This window comes from Triturus cristatus, chromosome 3_2, assembly GCF_964204655.1.
Source record: "Triturus cristatus chromosome 3_2, aTriCri1.1, whole genome shotgun sequence".
Classification (NCBI taxonomy): Eukaryota; Metazoa; Chordata; class Amphibia; order Caudata; family Salamandridae; genus Triturus; species Triturus cristatus.
The window spans coordinates 345070999-345089561 of NC_140584.1; the positions used below are offsets into that span (position 1 = coordinate 345070999).

An 18563-nucleotide genomic window follows, 5' to 3' on the forward strand; every position below is an offset into this window, starting at 1 on the left:
CTGAAACGGAGGCTCTGAAACTCAAGCGTTATTGGGTGGGTCATGTTTTTTGCTCCCCCACAGTTTCTAAGAAAAATGGTGTTGTGATTTTATTACATAAAAAGTTGAAAGTTTCCTCAATTTCTCATGAATGTGATGTTGATGGTCGATGGGTTATTGTTACACTGCTCATAGATAATATTCCTATCACTCTTTTTAATGTGTATGCCCCAACTGGGATTGACAGGTTATTTTGGCCCTCTATTTCCACTAAGCTGTCCTCCTTTTCTGGAGATTATATACTTCTCGGGGGAGATTGTAACCAAATTGTTGATCCCTTCCTCGATCGTCATTCCAAGGTTAAATTTATCCCCTCTAGAATGCACTCTCAATTTGTCAACACCTTTCAAAATAATGCCTTGGTAGATATTTGGAGATTGTGTAATCCTGATCTTCGGGAGTACAGTTTTTACTCTCCTCCACATCAATCACAATCCCGCATTGATCATATTTTCCTTAGTAAATCCCTATCCCAGCACGCCATACGCTCTGATATTGGTTCCATCCTAATCTCGGACCATGCTCCGATTCATGTGGACCTTGACCTAATTCCTTTCTCCCCTCACTCTGGCAGATGGCGTTTCAATAATGCTTTGCTTTTGGAACCTACTTTCTGTTCTGATTTTACTACCTTTGCCACTGAATTTTTCCTTCTCAATCATACCCCTGACTCCTCTTTTGTTACTGTTTGGGATTCTTTTAAAGCAGCCTCTAGGGGTTTTATTATTAATTTTGTAGCCCGACAAAAGAGACTTCGAGAAGCCAAGTCCGAACGCATTTTAGCTAATATTAAGAATTTAGAGCTTGATTTTCACGCCTTTAATTCTGAGATTTCTCTTAAAAAGCTTATTGACGCGAAAATTTCCTTCAATAGGTTTACAACTAATGCCGCTTCTAACCTTTTGCTAAAATGTAATTCCAGGTATTATGGGGGTAAAAACAAAATGGGGAGACTTTTGGCCAATTACTTAAAGATAAGAAAGGAGCGTACAAAGATTGAGTCCATTAAGACTTCCACTGGGCACTCTTACTTTAAAGATAAGGACATTCTTTCTGAATTTGTTAAATTTTATGATAATCTTTACACCCCCGAGCACATCCCGGAGTCTACAGATCTTCTTTCATATTTTCACTCGCTTCCCTCTCCCCCGGCCTCTTCCGTTGATTTTGCTGCCCTAGAACAGGACATTTCGCTCTCTGAAATTTCCCATGCTATTTCTAAATTACGGCACGGTAAGTCTCCAGGCCCTGATGGGTTCACTATTGAATTCTATAGCCACTTTGCCTCTCTACTTCTCCCTAAACTGTTACTACTATTCCAATCCTTCCTTGCAGCGGGTTCTTCCAGCGGCTCTTTCCAACAGGCTCTAATCTGTTTAATCCCCAAAGAAGATAAGGATCATTCGTTGTGCAAAAATTACAGACCAATTTCCCTGGTCAATACGGATTACAAAATTTTGGCTAAAATTCTGGCATTGCGCATGGATCCCCTTTTACCCGACCTCATTGGCCCTGAACAATCAGGTTTTGTTAAGGGCCGTCTCTCTTCTGATAACTCCCGTGTTTTTCTTAATATACTTAGCAAGGCTCCCTCACTGTCACTTCCCTTCGCGGCTATATCTTTAGACGCGGAGAAAGCCTTTGACAGGATTGGATGGGATTTTATGTTTCAGACCTTACGCTGGATCGGCTTTTCTTCCAAATTCATCTCTATTATTTCTTTACTTTATTCTAATCCGCAGGCTTCCATTTTTGTCAATGGGTTGACCTCGGATTATTTCTCGCTGCACAGAGGAGTGCGACAAGGTTGTCCTCTATCCCCCCTACTTTTTGTTTTAGCCTTGGAACCCTTTCTTACCAAAATTCGTCTGGACAACAGTATTTCTGGTTTTAAATTTGGTTCGCGTCAGGTTAAACTCTCGGTCTATGCTGACGATATTCTTTTTTACTGCTCTGATCCTGTTTCCTCTATTCCCTCTTTTCTCCAGCAGGTGTCTTCCTTCTCCGCGGTTTCTGGTTATCGCCTAAATGCTGATAAATGTGAGATTTTACCTCTAAACCCTAGTTGTCAAAAACATCTTTTTTCCCAAACCGGTTTCTCATGGCAACCTTCTAAGATCAAATATTTGGGTGTTTGGTTTGCTCCTCTCTTGTCTGATATGCTCAAATTTAATTTTGATTATGTCTTCAAGAAAATGGACACAGCTATTCAACGTTGGCACCCGCTCTTTCTGTCCTGGTGGGGTCGGCTCAATTCTATAAAAATGATGTTATCCCCTCTTCTTCTCTATACCATTTCCATGCTTCCAGTGCACATTCCAGTTTCCTTCTTTAAACGGATTGATTCCTTGTTGCTGAAATTCTTATGGAATGGCAAGCGTTCTCGGATAGCTTTGGCTTCATTGCGCAAAGATAAGGCCCAGTCTGGTGTACGCTTTCCGGATTTTAGAGAATACCACCGAGCTTTCTCTTTGAAACAATCGACCCGTTGGTTCTCTTCCGATCTTCCGCTCTATCCGCCTGTCTGGCTAAGTATGGAATCTTCCTTCCTGTCCCCCTTTACTTTTCGCAAATTCTTATCCTTCACGTCTTCTTTAATTCGCTTTCGCACACCTATTATTTCTCATTCCCGTACTCTCCTTCTCCCTTACCTAATATCATCTTATCCCTCCCTTCTTTCTATTCACGAACAACCGATATGGCATAATTCTCTTTTTAAAATTCGTAATCGTACCATATTCTGGAAGACTTGGCATTCTAGAGGATTGTGTTGGATCTCTCAATTAATTTCCCAAGATATTCCTCTCTCATTCCAGGAACTTCAATCCTCTTTCTCCCTACCCTCTTCTGCTCGATTGCAATACAACACCCTTCTCCCAGTCCTGATCGTATATCTTCGCTCCTTGGAACCTTCTACCAATATTCCTTTGGCCCGCAAAGCTACTTCTCTATTATTGAATGCGTCTCCCTCAGCCTCTGCTATTTATAACTCTTTCCGATACGCCACTGACAGACTAAAGTCTAAAATCGAGATTGCATGGGAATTGGATTTTTCTCAGGATTGGCCAATACCTTTCTGGGACAAAATATGGACTAAACTTCATAAAACCTCTAGAGCTGCTAATACTACCCAAACCTTATATTTTATCTATAACAGAACTTTATGTACTCCACATGCTTTATCTCGTTTTTCGTCTGACACAACATCTATTTGTTGGTCCTGTTCCTGTCCCGTTGCTGATCTCAAACACATGTTGTTTGAATGCCCTCCTATTTCCAAGTTCTGGCACCTAATTTGGACGCAAATACAAAAAATATTCCATCTTCAAATTCCCTTCTCCCCTTTACAAGTTTTTCTAGGTTCCCTATCACCGTTTCTTCCGCAATCTCCTTCCCATTATTTACTACTTGATCTCCTAGTTGCTGTGGCTTTCCATACCATTACTTCTAATTGGAAGCAGGCTGCAAAGGTTTCCTATCAATCTTGGTGGAATGCAGTCTGCTTCCATCACCGCCTAGACACCAATTACGTATCTCCCGTTTCCCTAGCAATTAAGCGCGATCTGATTTGGCTCCCTTTGGTATCTTATCTCTCCTCCTTTGCTCCAGCACATGCCTCTCCAGACCCTGAAACAGTTGAGGTACGCAAGCCGCCATGATTTTCTTGTTTCCTTAATGCCTTTTTACTATGATATTGCGTTCTACTACATTATACAGTATTTTTCGTTCCTACACGTAGGTTCTGTTCATATAAACCTCATGCTTGTTATTTTTGCTTTAATTGAGAATTTTTATTGAAATGCTAATTGTTTGTATATGCATACCATGATGATTATACCCCCTTTCCCCTCCCTTCTCCTTCCCTTCTTATTTCTTCAATAAACACAAACTTAAAAAAAAAAAGAAAACAAATGACTAAACAGTCAATTTCAGCACGATTATTGAGACAGCTTAGTTTGATTAAGAGGAATCACAGCATACAATTATTTTTTTTCTGCTGTTCCGCAAGCTCTTTCCTCTCAGCCATTGTCCTTTTTAATGCCCCCATGGAAGAGAAGCCAATTTTAAAGAATCAGTTTTCATCCTGGTTGATTCTAACTTGCTGAGGGTCCACTTTTGGTCAGAACGTTTTGCAGGCACAAAAGGAAAGAATCTTCCCAACGTCCATAAAAAGAACGAGGCGGATATTGGCCATCAGAAATTAAGACTTACCCATGGAGACCACAAAAGGCACAAGTCAGAAAGGACACAATCCCTCCAAATATGCCCTTAACTAATCAGAGAAATGCTATAAGTATTCCTGTACACTTTACCTTATTTGGCATATGACAGGCAAGTAAAAATAGATTGGTAAATGGAAATTAATGACAATTTACCTTCAGCAATGAAATGAACGTGTACATTCCTGGCTTTTAAACAGTTGTTGAGAAAAATATTTGCAAGCCTAAAAAGTTTTCAACTAATGTGCAAGCTGTTTACATGAAGTAAGATAACAGAAATGAGCCATGTACAATTTTCCACAGTGGGTGTGTGAGTTGGCGATTAAGAGAAGGCAAAAAAAAGACTGATTTAGCCTCTAATAGGTCTTTAAGCTGAGAGCGGAAATTAATTTATACAGTGCAGACTAGCACCTCACCGATGCAAGTAGCTCTATATACGACTGTGGACAACAGATGAGATAGTAAAATCTACTCTTGTTTTTAACACATTACTAAAAGTATTAGGATTCAATATTTTTCACTATGACTAAGGAAGGGCATTCCAAGCTTAGCTGAAGAGGAGGACCGTCCACCATGCCTCGCACGTGTAGTAAAGAGATCATTTAAGAGGCTACACAAGTAATATCTAATTTGGCACAAAAAGAACATAATGAATAAATCAAAAGTTAAGAAAAAGTTTTCCTGAATTTAATACAGATGACAACTTTCGTAATAATTTAAACAGAGTTCTTTTTTGTGCTGGTAACCAGTGTAACGCTTTAAAAAAGTGTGTAAACGTCTTCACACCAAAATATACCCAGAACCAGACGAGCTGTTAGATTTTCGAAGCTTTGCAGACGCTGAAAGAGATATTTGAGAAGACTTAAATATACTGCGTTGCTGTAATGGAAACAGGAGGAAATCAAGGCTTGATCGAGTAAGAGCTTGTCAAAGCTCCATTGGCAGAAAAATAATCTTTCTTAGAATACATACAGTTAAGAACAAAGAGATTAAGAGTTTTGCAATCAGAGGTCGAAAGTAAAGTTGATTATCAAAAATAACCCCCAGATCAGGGGCTTGCTCAATCAGTGTTGGAGAAGGGCAAGAAGAAACTGACCAGAATTCTGCCCAAACAGAATTACCCGTTTTAACACATTTTAAATAAAGGATAGATGCATGAAAACTATCTGGGGATTTCACAAAGGTAGCTGTGAGATGACAACTGAAGGTGGGCTTTATGATTAGTGGGATAAAATCTGATGAGCAATAGTGTGTCATAGGCATAACAGAAAATATGAAGACATATTTCATGATAAGATGAAGCAAATATATGTTAACAATAGTAGGACTTAAGGCAAAGCGCGGAGGTGCTCCACAATTCACTAAGGGAAAGTTGGAGTAAAAGGGGTAGTAATTTTGCCAGTTCCCTGTCTGTAAGAAAAGAATGAAGCAACCACAGACCTCTGTCTCTCAAAGACACCTCTGGCTAACATCATCAGATCCCATGGAATCAACATAATCTGCTACAGTGACAACATCCAGGTAATTTTTTTGCCTCTCAGACGACACAATCACCACCAAGACAAGACAAACTTCAAATAATGCCTGACCACGGTGGCCAATATGATTAAAGGAACAGCCTCAAACGCAACACAGACAAAACTGAACTGCTGATCTTTGGGAATGTTAGCTCATCCAAGGACTCCACCTGGTAGCCCGCCAAACTTGGACCCACACCCAACCCAACCAACCATGCTAGGAACATATGCCTCATCCTGGGCACCAACCTTACCATGAAGTCCCAGGTCAACGCCGTTACCTCCTCATGCCTCCACCCTCCACATGTTAAGTAAACTCTTCAAGTGGATACCACCAGTCACCAGATGTACATTCACGCAGGCCCTAATCGCAAGGAGACTGGACTGCAGAAAGACACTCTAAGCCAGCATCCTAACCAATCTTCTACACAGACTTCAAACCATGCAAAATGCTGGCCCCAGAGTCGTTCACATTTTCCTGCTCCACTCCACCTACTCCACTCCACTCTGCACAGAGTTCCACTTGCGCCTCATCCAGAGCACTGCCAGTTCAAACTTCTCATACATGCATTTAAATCAACATATAACACGGAACCTGCATACCTCAATCACTGGTGTGAGAAGTTGGCCTGATGTATGATGTCACTAGTTCTAGTGTACACCTTATATCAGTCCAAATACCCTTATGGTGATTGGTTGTAAAGTCAACCTTATAGACCAGCTATCCTAGTGGTAGCATGGACAAGAGCAGTCTTAGGCTAAACTCTGAATGGCATGTGAAGCCAGCTGTGATACCATATATAATCCCTTGAATACCCTTGAATACCAAATGAAAGGACACCACAACAGATATATATATATATAAAATAAAGTGTATTTATTCTATTTATTCTAAGCAACCCTCAGCACTCTTTATGAGATTAGAGGTAAGTACAACACAGTCTTATTTAAGCATACATTAAGTCACACAGGTAAGTAATACAGTTAGGCCCTAGGGGCCACGCAAACCATATACTAAGTAAGTGGTATAAGAACCACTGTCACGGAAATAGAATAGGCCTAGGCCTAGGGATTCGCTGGGGCTACACTGGGGCTACACTACACTAGCGTCAGTTAGGAAGTGGGAGGCCCACGGGATTCGTGTGCAGAGTGGAAACACTCACGCGTAATGCGTAAAAGTCAATAGCAATAGTACAGTTTAGAAAACGGTAGATTTAGGACACTTCCGGAGTAGCTAGGAAGTTGAGACTTGAAAACTAGACACTAGGATAGTCACTATCCTGATGAGCACCGGAGTACCCAAGTTACCTAGCCCACAGGCTGCGGGTGCATAGGGGTGAAGATGCGTCGTTTTCGTCGTCGACTCCTATGGATGCCTGAAGAAAGATGCTGACAGGCAGTCAGTGAAGAGTGTCCGGTGGATCCCAAGGCTGGGATCAAGAAGAGAAGAAACCTGCAAGCAGAAGGGACAGAGTCAAGGTCACTAGCCAGTGACCACGTGGAACCAGGAAGGAACCAGGCGATGTCGTGAAGATTGCAGGTGAAGGTGAAGCTTGTCGCTGCAGCCAGGAGGACCAGGAAGCGTCGAGGACGACCAGGACCAGGAGTCGAGCTGTCCCACGAAGGCTCTTGCTGTCGGCGGCGTCGAAGTTGGACTAGGACTCACCAAGCCTTGGCAAGCGGAACCCACGAAGAACGAAGGACTTGCTTCTGGTGCAGACCAGGAAGGTCTGGGGTGCTTCTTCTTTGCAGAGAAGCGGGAGCCAGTCTGGAGGAGCCAAACCAGCGCAGAAGATTTCAGGGTGCGTAGTCACAAAGGCCACTAGCCAGCGGGCAAGCAACCGGACAGACGCGGCAAGCAGGAAAATGCTGAAGGGCCCCACGCAGGACTCGTGGAGTGTGGGGGGCTGATCTTCGGTGCAGATGGTGCTTGGGGTTGGGGCTTCTCAATCCCCGGTGCACAATTTCGAGGGTACCTCAGAAGCTGCGCTTTAAGTTACTAGCCACTTTTTCCAGGTAGCCGGTCCCACGTCGCTCGTCGCCTCCACGGATCTCAGCTCTGCTGCAGATGTGGATCAGGGTCGAAGAAGTCTGAGAGTCAAGGCTCTGGTCAGGCTCTGCAGTCAGTTCCTCGTAGAACGTGGGCAAAGCAAAGGGTAGTCTCTTGATGGTGCCTGTTTGCACAGGGTAGCCACTCCTTGGCTACAAGGGAGATTCTTCAGTCTTCTTCTTTCGTCGAGTGTCGAAGGTCCAGAGTTTCTGTTCAGTTTTGCAGGTTCAGGATAATCTAAAGTCTTGAGGCCCAACTCCCACTCTTATACTAATCTGGGGGGCTGGGATACCTGCTAGGTCACGCCTTATGGGTGGGACCTGGGAGGGGGTGGTTACACCCACTTCCCTTTGTCCAGTTTCGCGCCAGAGCTGGGGCTGGAGTGCCCCAGCGCCGGTTTGAACTGGACTATGCAAGGAACACCTTGTGTGCCCCAGGCATGTCTCATTCCTTTCAGCCCACCCTGCCCCAATACACTAAAGGCTGTCTGGGGAGGTGCTAGCACCTCCCCAAGCAGGAAACCTATTGTCCAGGCCTCCCTGGCTGGGATCACTCCCAGCAGCAGGAGGTCAGACTTGTGTCTGTGGCAGCAGCATCCATTTTGTGATGCTGAGGCTTTGGTTAGAGATAACCAGCAAAGTAGGATTTTAACACGTCTCTCCCTCTAGAAGGGAGGGATAATATCCTCATCACCAGAAATGGTATGGGGGTATTATTCCAAAGTGTTAGACACCTTACACGACATGTTTTGATAAAGCCAAACCATAGTTACCATAACCGTTTAAGATTATAAGGCACTTTAAGAGTATATGGTAGGCTATATCATAGAACAGCTATAAGGACATGGTTCCGAAAGCTGCAGACAGGCTCAGCTCATGCTAGAGCACCATCTCACCTGTTACCAAGCACTCTGCCTCCAGGATTGTTAAGGCCTGCCATAGGAGTGACTGATAGGTACACATGTTTCTATATATAAGGGTAGATATAGGCATACTATATCTAAGCAAGGGGTGATTACACGACCTTGCCCCAGCTGAGTGATCAGCCAGTTGTGTCTGATTGGAAGGCCAGACCAGGGGTGGCATAGTACATGCTGCAGCCCCTGGGAGGCCTAGGGTACACCTATGCCCTGGGTACCTAGGGTACACTGTACAGGGTCCAATAAGGTGATCCTTACCAATTGTGTATGTACCTAGGGTACATGGAGTCCATTTTACAGAGAGAGCAGACAGCCTGAGACCCTGAATGGCAGGATCTCAGGCCAACTAAGTCGAAAAACCAGCTAGACACTAGGCAAAAAGTTGGGGGGTAACCATAGTCAGATATCCACCTTCCTACACAACCCCCCCCCCCCCAAACGAAAGGAGATAAGGCTGGCCTTGACAAGGTAAGCCTCTATTGCCTGAGTGGCCATATAAGGAAGAACCAGCACTGGCATGGTTACCCCCTGTCTCATGGTCCACTAAGCAATCCCTCATCCTAAAGATATCATAGGGTCTCCACCATAGGGAATCTCTACCTTTGGTGTGTCTTTGCAAAGTAAAAGGCTGGTGTTGAGATGGAGTACTGAAGTGAGTGTCCTCAAAGTGAGGCCTCAGCTTCCTCCAATCATCCTCCACCATGGATGCCTTTCTTTCTCTAACTGAGTTGCACTGTGCTCTCAGGGTCAGCCTCTGGCTACCTAAAGCTGGAGGCTGGGTCCCTTTTGTGGGCTTACTGGAGGGACAGGTCAGGTTTGGGGCCCTAAGGTCCCATGTTTGCCTGTGCCCAACAGAATCCCTCTGGGGGAGGTCCCTAACTACCTGTGAAGGGGATCCCTCAGGAATGTTTTTACCCATCACCTGGCTAGGGCTACTAGCCAGGCAATCCTCATTTTTTTGATGGGGGGGTTCTTGTGGACAGGGGCCCTCTTGGGGTCCACTGGCCTCCCTGACCTCTGCAGCCCTGGGCTGACTGAGGCAGGGTAGAGAGAGGCAGGCTACCTGCACCAGACTGGGTCCCACCTTGGAAGGGGCCACTGACATCAGAGGCTCTGCCAGGCCAGGCCTGGCTACCTCTGGGGCAGTTCCTTCACAAGGGGTGAGGTCAGATCCCTGAGGAGGCTGACCTTTTCCTAATGTCTGGGGAGAGGGAGACTTTTCTTCCTCCCCACTACTCTCGGTTTGTGTGGAGTGATCCATAGTTTCAGGCTTCACTACACCTATATCAGTCTGAGTATGGGCTGAGACCATTACAGCCTTGCCAACCTTTTCAGGAAGGCACTCAGTTTGTGTTTGAGCTGTGACTGTCACAGCTCTGCCAATTTCTACAGGGAAGTCTGTCTGTGCCTGGGGTGTGGCTACCACTGCCCTTCCAACCTTTTCAGGGAGGAAATCTGCTTGGACAGGGGTTGTGACTGGCACAACCCCACTACCCTTTTGGGAAAGGCCTACCATTTTGGAATGGGTGTCTTGTTCAACTCCAGCCCAAGCTGAGAGTTCTAAGTCATTCCCCAGTAAGCAGTCCACAGGCAAGGTTGGAGACACTGCCACCCTTTTAGGGCCAGTGACACCTCCCCAGCTGAGACATACCTCTGCCATGGGATGACTGTTCTGTTTGCCATCAATGTTAGTCACCTGGTATGAGAAACCAGGCAAAAGCTGCTCAGAGGGAACTAGCCTATGGGCCACCATAGTGATGCTACCTCCAGTGTCTCTGTAGGCCTCAGCTTTTCTACCATTGATGTAGGGTTCCTGTCTGTACCTACCCAAAGTGTTGGGACAGGCAGTGAAGTTGGCAAACCCCATGCCACCATCACAGACAAGAGTAGCTGCTGTAGGGGAATTGGCTAAGCCAGGATCCCCCTGTGTTCCCCAAGAAAACCCAACCAAATTTTTGGGGGCACTCCCACCACCTGGGGGATTACTGCTGACAGTAATAGGTGGTGTGACAGGAGTAGTTGGAGGAACAGTTTTGTTTTTAGCCTGTGGACAACTGCTGTCAGTTTTCCAATGCCCAGGAGTTTTACACACATGGCAGTAAGGCTTTTTAACTGTGGTAGAGGAGGGAGCTTGGGACCCACCACCCTGTGTGGAGTTTTGGGGCCCTGAGGAAGATTTCTCTTTTGCTTTATCCCCACCCTTCTCTTGAGGCTTGGTGGTTTCTTTCTTTTGGTCACCACCCTGATTTTTAGGCCTAATCCTGGTCCTGACCCATTTATCTGCCCTCTTTCCCAATTCTTGGGGAGAGGTCAAATCTGAGTCTACCAGGTGTTGATGGAGAAGCTGGTTCTGACAATTACTAAGGATCTGCTCCCTCATAATCAAGTTGTACAATCCTGTATAGTCCTGCACCTTGCTGCCATTTAACCAACCTTCCAAAGCCTTAGTGGCACAATCCACAAAATCAGACCAGTCCTGTGTCTGTGTCTTCTGGGTGTCTCTGAACAACAACCTATATTGCTCAGTGGTTAAGCCAAACCCATCTATCAGAGCACTCTTCAGGACTTTGTAATTGTTTGCATCCTCATCACTGACTGTGAGGAGCTTGTCTCTGCCTTTGTCAGAAAAGGAGAGCCACAAGATAGCTGCCCACTGACTTTGGGGTACCTGCTGTACTTTGCAGGCCCTCTCCAAAGCAGTCATCCACTTGTGGATGTCATCCCCATTCTGATATGGGGGGACTATCTTGCTTAGGTTTCTATGATCATAAGACCTATCCCTATCTCTAGGAATGTTGCTGCCACCAGTGGGTTCTGACCCACACAATTTTTGCTCTCTAGCCAGAGCAAGCTTCTCCTTGGCAAGGGCAAGTTCTTCCCTCTGAATCCTCAGATTAGCTTCCCTCATTCTGGCTTCATGCTCCTTTCTCTCAGGTGAAGTCATTCCCCTGTGAGAGGAAGCATTAGAGATGCTAGAGACATGGGAGTGGATGGATTCCCTCGAAGGGGATCTGTCCCTCCTGCTTCTCTGTGAAAGCCTACTTGTGGGTCTGTATGGGGGGACCCCATGCACACTCCCATGTAAGCTTAGGTTAGCCTGGCTAAGTCTTCCTACTTGGCCCTGGCTGTCTACCTCTTCCTCTGAAGTCCCATCTGACTCATCTGTGGTGGGTAGACCCTTATCTACAGCTATGGCACCATCCCTGGCAGCTCTTTCAGCATCATAGGCCTCCAGAAGCTCCACTAGCTGTCTAAGGGTAGGGTTGGAACCCTGTTTTATTCCTCTGGAGGTACACAAATGTCTCATCTCCTGGAATGTTAAGGTATCATATCTAGAGGGGGTCTTTTGCAGACCTGATCCTCCTGAGAGAGCATCTACTTGATCTCCTCTCAGAGACATGATCTAGTGAGGGTGTGGTGTGTGCACCTACCTACACTAGTTGTATCTACTAAACCTCTCTAGTAGTTGTAGTCAGGGTGTGTTACTCCCTTCAACCTACAACCACTAAGTCCAGTAGGACTTAAGTATTATAATCTATGTTATATGTACCTAGACAATATCTGTGTGATCTTTCAATTTAGTATCTCAAGATTACAATGGTATTACAACAGCAAGCTCAGATCCCAACCGCTGCTCACCAATGTGAGAAGTTGGCCTGATGTATGATGTCACTAGTTCTAGTGTACACCTTATATCAGTCCAAATACCCTTATGGTGATTGCTTGTAAAGTCAACCTTATAGACCAGCTATCCTAGTGGTAGCATGGACAAGAGCAGTCTTAGGCTAAACTCTGAATGGCATGTGAAGCCAGCTGTGATACCATATATAATCCCTTGAATACCAAATGAAAGGACACCACAACAGATATATATATAAAATAAAGTGTATTTATTCTAAGCAACCCTCAGCACTCTTTATGAGATTAGAGGTAAGTACAACACAGTCTTATTTAAGCATACATTAAGTCACACAGGTAAGTAATACAGTTAGGCCCTAGGGGCCACGCAAACCATATACTAAGTAAGTGGTATAAGAACCACTGTCACGGAAATAGAATAGGCCTAGGCCTAGGGATTCGCTGGGGCTACACTACACTAGCGTTAGTTAGGAAGTGGGAGGCCCACGGGATTCGTGTGCAGAGTGGAAACACTCACGCGTAATGCGTAAAAGTCAATAGCAATAGTACAGTTTAGAAAACGGTAGATTTAGGACACTTCCGGAGTAGCTAGGAAGTTGAGACTTGAAAACTAGACACTAGGATAGTCACTATCCTGATGAGCACCGGAGTACCCAAGTTACCTAGCCCACAGGCTGCGGGTGCATATGGGTGAAGATGCGTCGTTTTCGTCGTCGACTCCTATGGATGCCTGAAGAAAGATGCTGACAGGCAGTCAGTGAAGAGTGTCCGGTGGATCCCAAGGCTGGGATCAAGAAGAGAAGAAACCTGCAAGCAGAAGGGACAGAGTCAAGGTCACTAGCCAGTGACCACGTGGAACCAGGAAGGAACCAGGCGATGTCGTGAAGATTGCAGGTGAAGGTGAAGCTTGTCGCTGCAGCCAGGAGGACCAGGAAGCGTCGAGGACGACCAGGACCAGGAGGCGAGCTGTCCCACGAAGGCTCTTGCTGTCGGCGGCGTCGAAGTTGGACTAGGACTCACCAAGCCTTGGCAAGCGGAACCCACGAAGAACGAAGGACTTGCTTCTGGTGCAGACCAGGAAGGTCTGGGGTGCTTCTTCTTTGCAGAGAAGCGGGAGCCAGTCTGGAGGAGCCAAACCAGCGCAGAAGATTTCAGGGTGCGTCGTCACAAAGGCCACTAGCCAGCGGGCAAGCAACCGGACAGACGCGGCAAGCAGGAAAATGCTGAAGGGCCCCACGCAGGACTCGTGGAGTGTGGGGGGCTGATCTTCGGTGCAGATGGTGCTTGGGGTTGGGGCTTCTCAATCCCCGGTGCACAATTTCGAGGGTACCTCAGAAGCTGCGCTTTAAGTTACTAGCCACTTTTTCCAGGTAGCCGGTCCCACGTCGGATCTCAGCTCTGCTGCAGATGTGGATCAGGGTCGAAGAAGTCTGGGAGTCAAGGCTCTGGTCAGGCTCTGCAGTCGGTTCCTCGTAGAACGTGGGCAAAGCAAAGGGTAGTCTCTTGATGGTGCCTGTTTGCACAGGGTAGCCACTCCTTGGCTACAAGGGAGATTCTTCAGTCTTCTTCTTTCGTCGAGTGTCGAAGGTCCAGAGTTTCTGTTCAGTTTTGCAGGTTCAGGATAATCTAAAGTCTTGAGGCCCAACTCCCACTCTTATACTAATCTGGGGGGCTGGGATACCTGCTAGGTCACGCCTTATGGGTGGGACCTGGGAGGGGGTGGTTACACCCACTTCCCTTTGTCCAGTTTCGCGCCAGAGCTGGGGCTGGAGTGCCCCAGCGCCGGTTTGAACTGGACTATGCAAGGAACACCTTGTGTGCCCCAGGCATGTCTCATTCCTTTCAGCCCACCCTGCCCCAATACACTAAAGGCTGTCTGGGGAGGTGCTAGCACCTCCCCAAGCAGGAAACCTATTGTCCAGGCCTCCCTGGCTGGGATCACTCCCAGCAGCAGGAGGTCAGACTTGTGTCTGTGGCAGCAGCATCCATTTTGTGATGCTGAGGCTTTGGTTAGAGATAACCAGCAAAGTAGGATTTTAACATGTCTCTCCCTCTAGAAGGGAGGGATAATATCCTCATCACCAGAAATGGTATGGGGGTATTATTCCAAAGTGTTAGACACCTTACACGACATGTTTTGATAAAGCCAAACCATAGTTACCATAACCGTTTAAGATTATAAGGCACTTTAAGAGTATATGGTAGGCTATATCATAGAACAGCTATAAGGACATGGTTCCGAAAGCTGCAGACAGGCTCAGCTCATGCTAGAGCACCATCTCACCTGTTACCAAGCACTCTGCCTCCAGGATTGTTAAGGCCTGCCATAGGAGTGACTGATAGGTACACATGTTTCTATATATAAGGGTAGATATAGGCATACTATATCTAAGCAAGGGGTGATTACACGACCTTGCCCCAGCTGAGTGATCAGCCAGTTGTGTCTGATTGGAAGGCCAGACCAGGGGTGGCATAATACATGCTGCAGCCCCTGGGAGGCCTAGGGTACACCTATGCCCTGGGTACCTAGGGTACACTGTACAGGGTCCAATAAGGTGATCCTTACCAATTGTGTATGTACCTAGGGTACATGGAGTCCATTTTACAGAGAGAGCAGACAGCCTGAGACCCTGAATGGCAGGATCTCAGGCCAACTAAGTCGAAAAACCAGCTAGACACTAGGCAAAAAGTTGGGGGTAACCATAGTCAGATATCCACCTTCCTACAACTGGCTTCACTGCCACCAACCAACCAGACAAGTTCGCTCAGCATCCCTCTCACTCGCACACACACCCCACATCTACAGAAGCAAAAAGGGAGGACGATCATTTTTCTACCAAGACGCAAAATCCTGGAATGACTCACCCAATACATCAGGGCCTCCTTCTCATTTCTTAAATTCTGCAAAAAGCTGAACAACTCACTTTTCAATTAGTCAGCTTACAGGACCATGGAGACTGCCTGTAATCAGGCCCAGCTTCACCACATGCATACACTCACCTACTCAGCATCTGGATACCATCGCGGGTGACAAGCAATGCTCTACAAATCCACTTTACATTACATTGCATTAAAATCTAGAGGTGAGATGGGGGAGTCTATGTCTAATGCAGCAGAAAGATCCAGTAGGCAGCAGACTCACTGCATCAAGTATAGACCTAAGATCACTCATGGCAGCAACAAGTACTGATTCAGTCCAGTGCCCCTGGGTCGAAAACCTGCTAAGGCATGATCCAAGAGAGAATGGTGTTCCACAAAGGCTGAAAGCTGTGTATCGACATTAGCTTAGGTAATATTAGCAAAAAAGAGAAGAGGAGAAATGGGGTGGTAGTTGGCAGTCAGGAGAGGATCAGCAATGGGTTTCTTAGGAAAAGGGTGAAAACAGCCCTTTTCTAGGAAGAAGTTAGCAGAAAGACTGCACATCTCCATTGAAGGGTTGGCTAAAGAATCTGAAACAAACTGTAACATCTTTGGAGGGCAGGGGTTTAGTGGCGAACTAGAAGTTGCCAAAGACAGTTTGGTGCATATATTGTCAATGCTGAACAGGAAACAGTTGTGCATTTGAAAAGTGATCTGAGGAGGGCAAGCTGTGATTTTTTTTGTAGAGGCAGCAGGAAAATCAGCTTGCATGTGCTCATTTACGGAGTAAAAACATTTTGATAGTTATTCATTGAACTGAAGAGAAACAGGTACAAATAAAGTACCATAATGAGGACTGGAGAGGGCAGATTCTACGTGTGATAACATGCTTCAAACGTGATCAGAAATATAGTGTGCACAAACAGAAAAGTATCCTTATTGTATGCACTGACACAGGACTTACAAGTACTTCCAATACTCTGAAGATATGTTTCATAACAGGCTCATTCAGTGTTTTTTCATTTCAGGTTAAGCTTTGAGAGCTTGCTGTTAAACAATATGCCTCACATTCTTAGCTTTAAGTGACCTGATTGTATGTTTAGAAGCATTTTGATCTAAGGTGCCGCTTATCAAACTAGGCACAAAGTGTGTGGCAAGAGGAACCTCAGAGGGAATGTCAGGTATTGAGGACAGAACAGTGCTCAAGTCATCAGGAATGACTTTAGTTCAAGTTATACAATAGGCATAAACAGGCTTAGTATGACTCACTCTGTTTCTAGGTCAGTCTATTATGGAATAAATTAATGAGAGGACAGTCTAAGGCACAGAGTTGAATTCTAGAATAGAATCACTGAAGCCGGAGGAGTAAATATAGTTCAGGATATGACCAGCCTGATGAGATAAAGTTTTAGCTGTTTCTGTTAAATGAACAGTGAGGCTAGCTTCTAACTGATTAGGATAATCAGGGTGGTCTGGGCAGTCCACCCAAAGAAGAAAATCATGAAGCAATAAAAAAAAATAAGACGCTTATATATATATATATATATATATATATATATATATATATATATATATATATATATATAGACACCATACATACACACACCCCTAAAGAGCTATAAGTTCTGCTAAAGAATGGGTATTGGATTCAGTCAGTCTTTTATCTCTATAACTGCTGTGCTATCTCCTATGCAGGAATTTGTGAGATCTAGAAATGCAGCAGTTTTCAGCAATCACGTGTGTTACATATCTTGAAGCTTCTCCTTCTGATCGCCTTTCAGTAAAGCTGACCTGTTTGTGCTCGAGTTGCCTGCATGTGCTCTGCAGCAAGGGGATACTAATCATCACAGATTAGCCAATGCTGAACAACTGCAACTATTCTAAATCGATTTAGAATAGTTATACCTTTGCACGTTTGCCAAACTATGGTGATTTGTATTGTTTTGTTCCGATACCTATGCAAAGAGTTAGGTAGGTCTTACTAGTAAGAGGTCAGCAGCAAAGGAGCATCATCTCTCAGAAATACATCCTCGATAAAGATGAAACAGTCCTGTGTCACGAGACAGCAAAGCACCAACTGCACATGCTTTCACTGGGCAGGACCATAGATAGACTCTGGTCACCAAAGTGGTCCTCAATTAGCGAATCAGATAGGTAGAAATTAAGCCAATCTTTGCAAATCAGGGCAGTTTTAAACTTGTATAGACACACTGTATAGGTGCTCTGAGAAGGTATGAGAGACTGCATGCATGTATGCTTGCTACAGGCAATGTTTGTGAAGAAATCCAAGAAATCAACAGTACAAACCAGTCCAGTAGAGCATAAAACAGGCCCACAAACAGCCAAACATCGCGCATACATGGATGTTTGAGACAAGCCCTTTGGGTACTGGTAGATTGTCCTATAGGCCAGCCCGACCCTGAGCAGGGCTGACATATCCACTTACCTTGTCGAGGATTGTTAATGGGATGATTGCTGCAATCTTGAAAGTTCTGCCTATTCTACCGTCCTAGAATATGCAATCTCCAATGCTGGTGTATTTTTCCACAACTTCTTTTTTTACATCTGGCTTGACAGTGCAGCAATGTATGCAAGACCTATTTTATATAACTTCTTTAAAAAACCTATATGGAGTTGCCCATGGCTCCATCTAGAGGATTATTTGTACTCTTTCATCTAATGGTATTGCATGTTTGTTTTATTATTGCATAAAAGATGATGGACAGAATATTAAACATTGTCAAACATTCACCAGAGTCACAGGTCTGGGTTTAATCCATTGTTATTTTGCTTGCCATGCCATTCCAATTTAGACTCAGCCATATGCAAATCAGCCTTGACCCTATTCCCCATGGGAACAGTCCAGCCCGAACTGCCAGGCTAGGTCCTCACTGGACTGGAAAATAAGCATCCTCTGAACAGTTTTGGGGGATCACCCCTCATCAGCCAGGCTAGCTTGAATCCTGTGGCGTAGCGTGCACGGAACCCACGTCTGGGCATACCCTTTCCATTTAGGGTGAAAATACAAAACACAAAAAGATGATGAACAGAATGTTGAAAGTTATCCAACATTCACCCCCAGTCGTAGATCTGTGTTTAATCCGTTGTTATTCTGCTCACCATGCCATTCCAGCTTGGACCCAGCCATATTCAAATCAGCCTTGACCCTATTCCCCATGGGAACAGTCCAGCCCGAACTGCCAGGCTAGGTCCTCACTGGACCGGAAAACAAGCATCCTGGGACTGGTTTCGGGGCATGACTCCTCATCAGCCAGGCTAGCTTGAATCCAGTGCCAAAGTGAGCAAGGGACCCATGTCTG

At 45.4% G+C, this 18563-nt stretch overlaps 1 protein-coding gene across 4 annotated transcripts in view; it reads right to left on the bottom strand.

Moving 5' to 3' along the window:
* The window catches only part of NIPAL3 (NIPA like domain containing 3), a 226708-nt gene that overhangs the window by 201286 nt on the left and 6859 nt on the right, over nucleotides 1-18563 (bottom strand). The gene's annotated exons all lie outside the window — the stretch shown is intronic.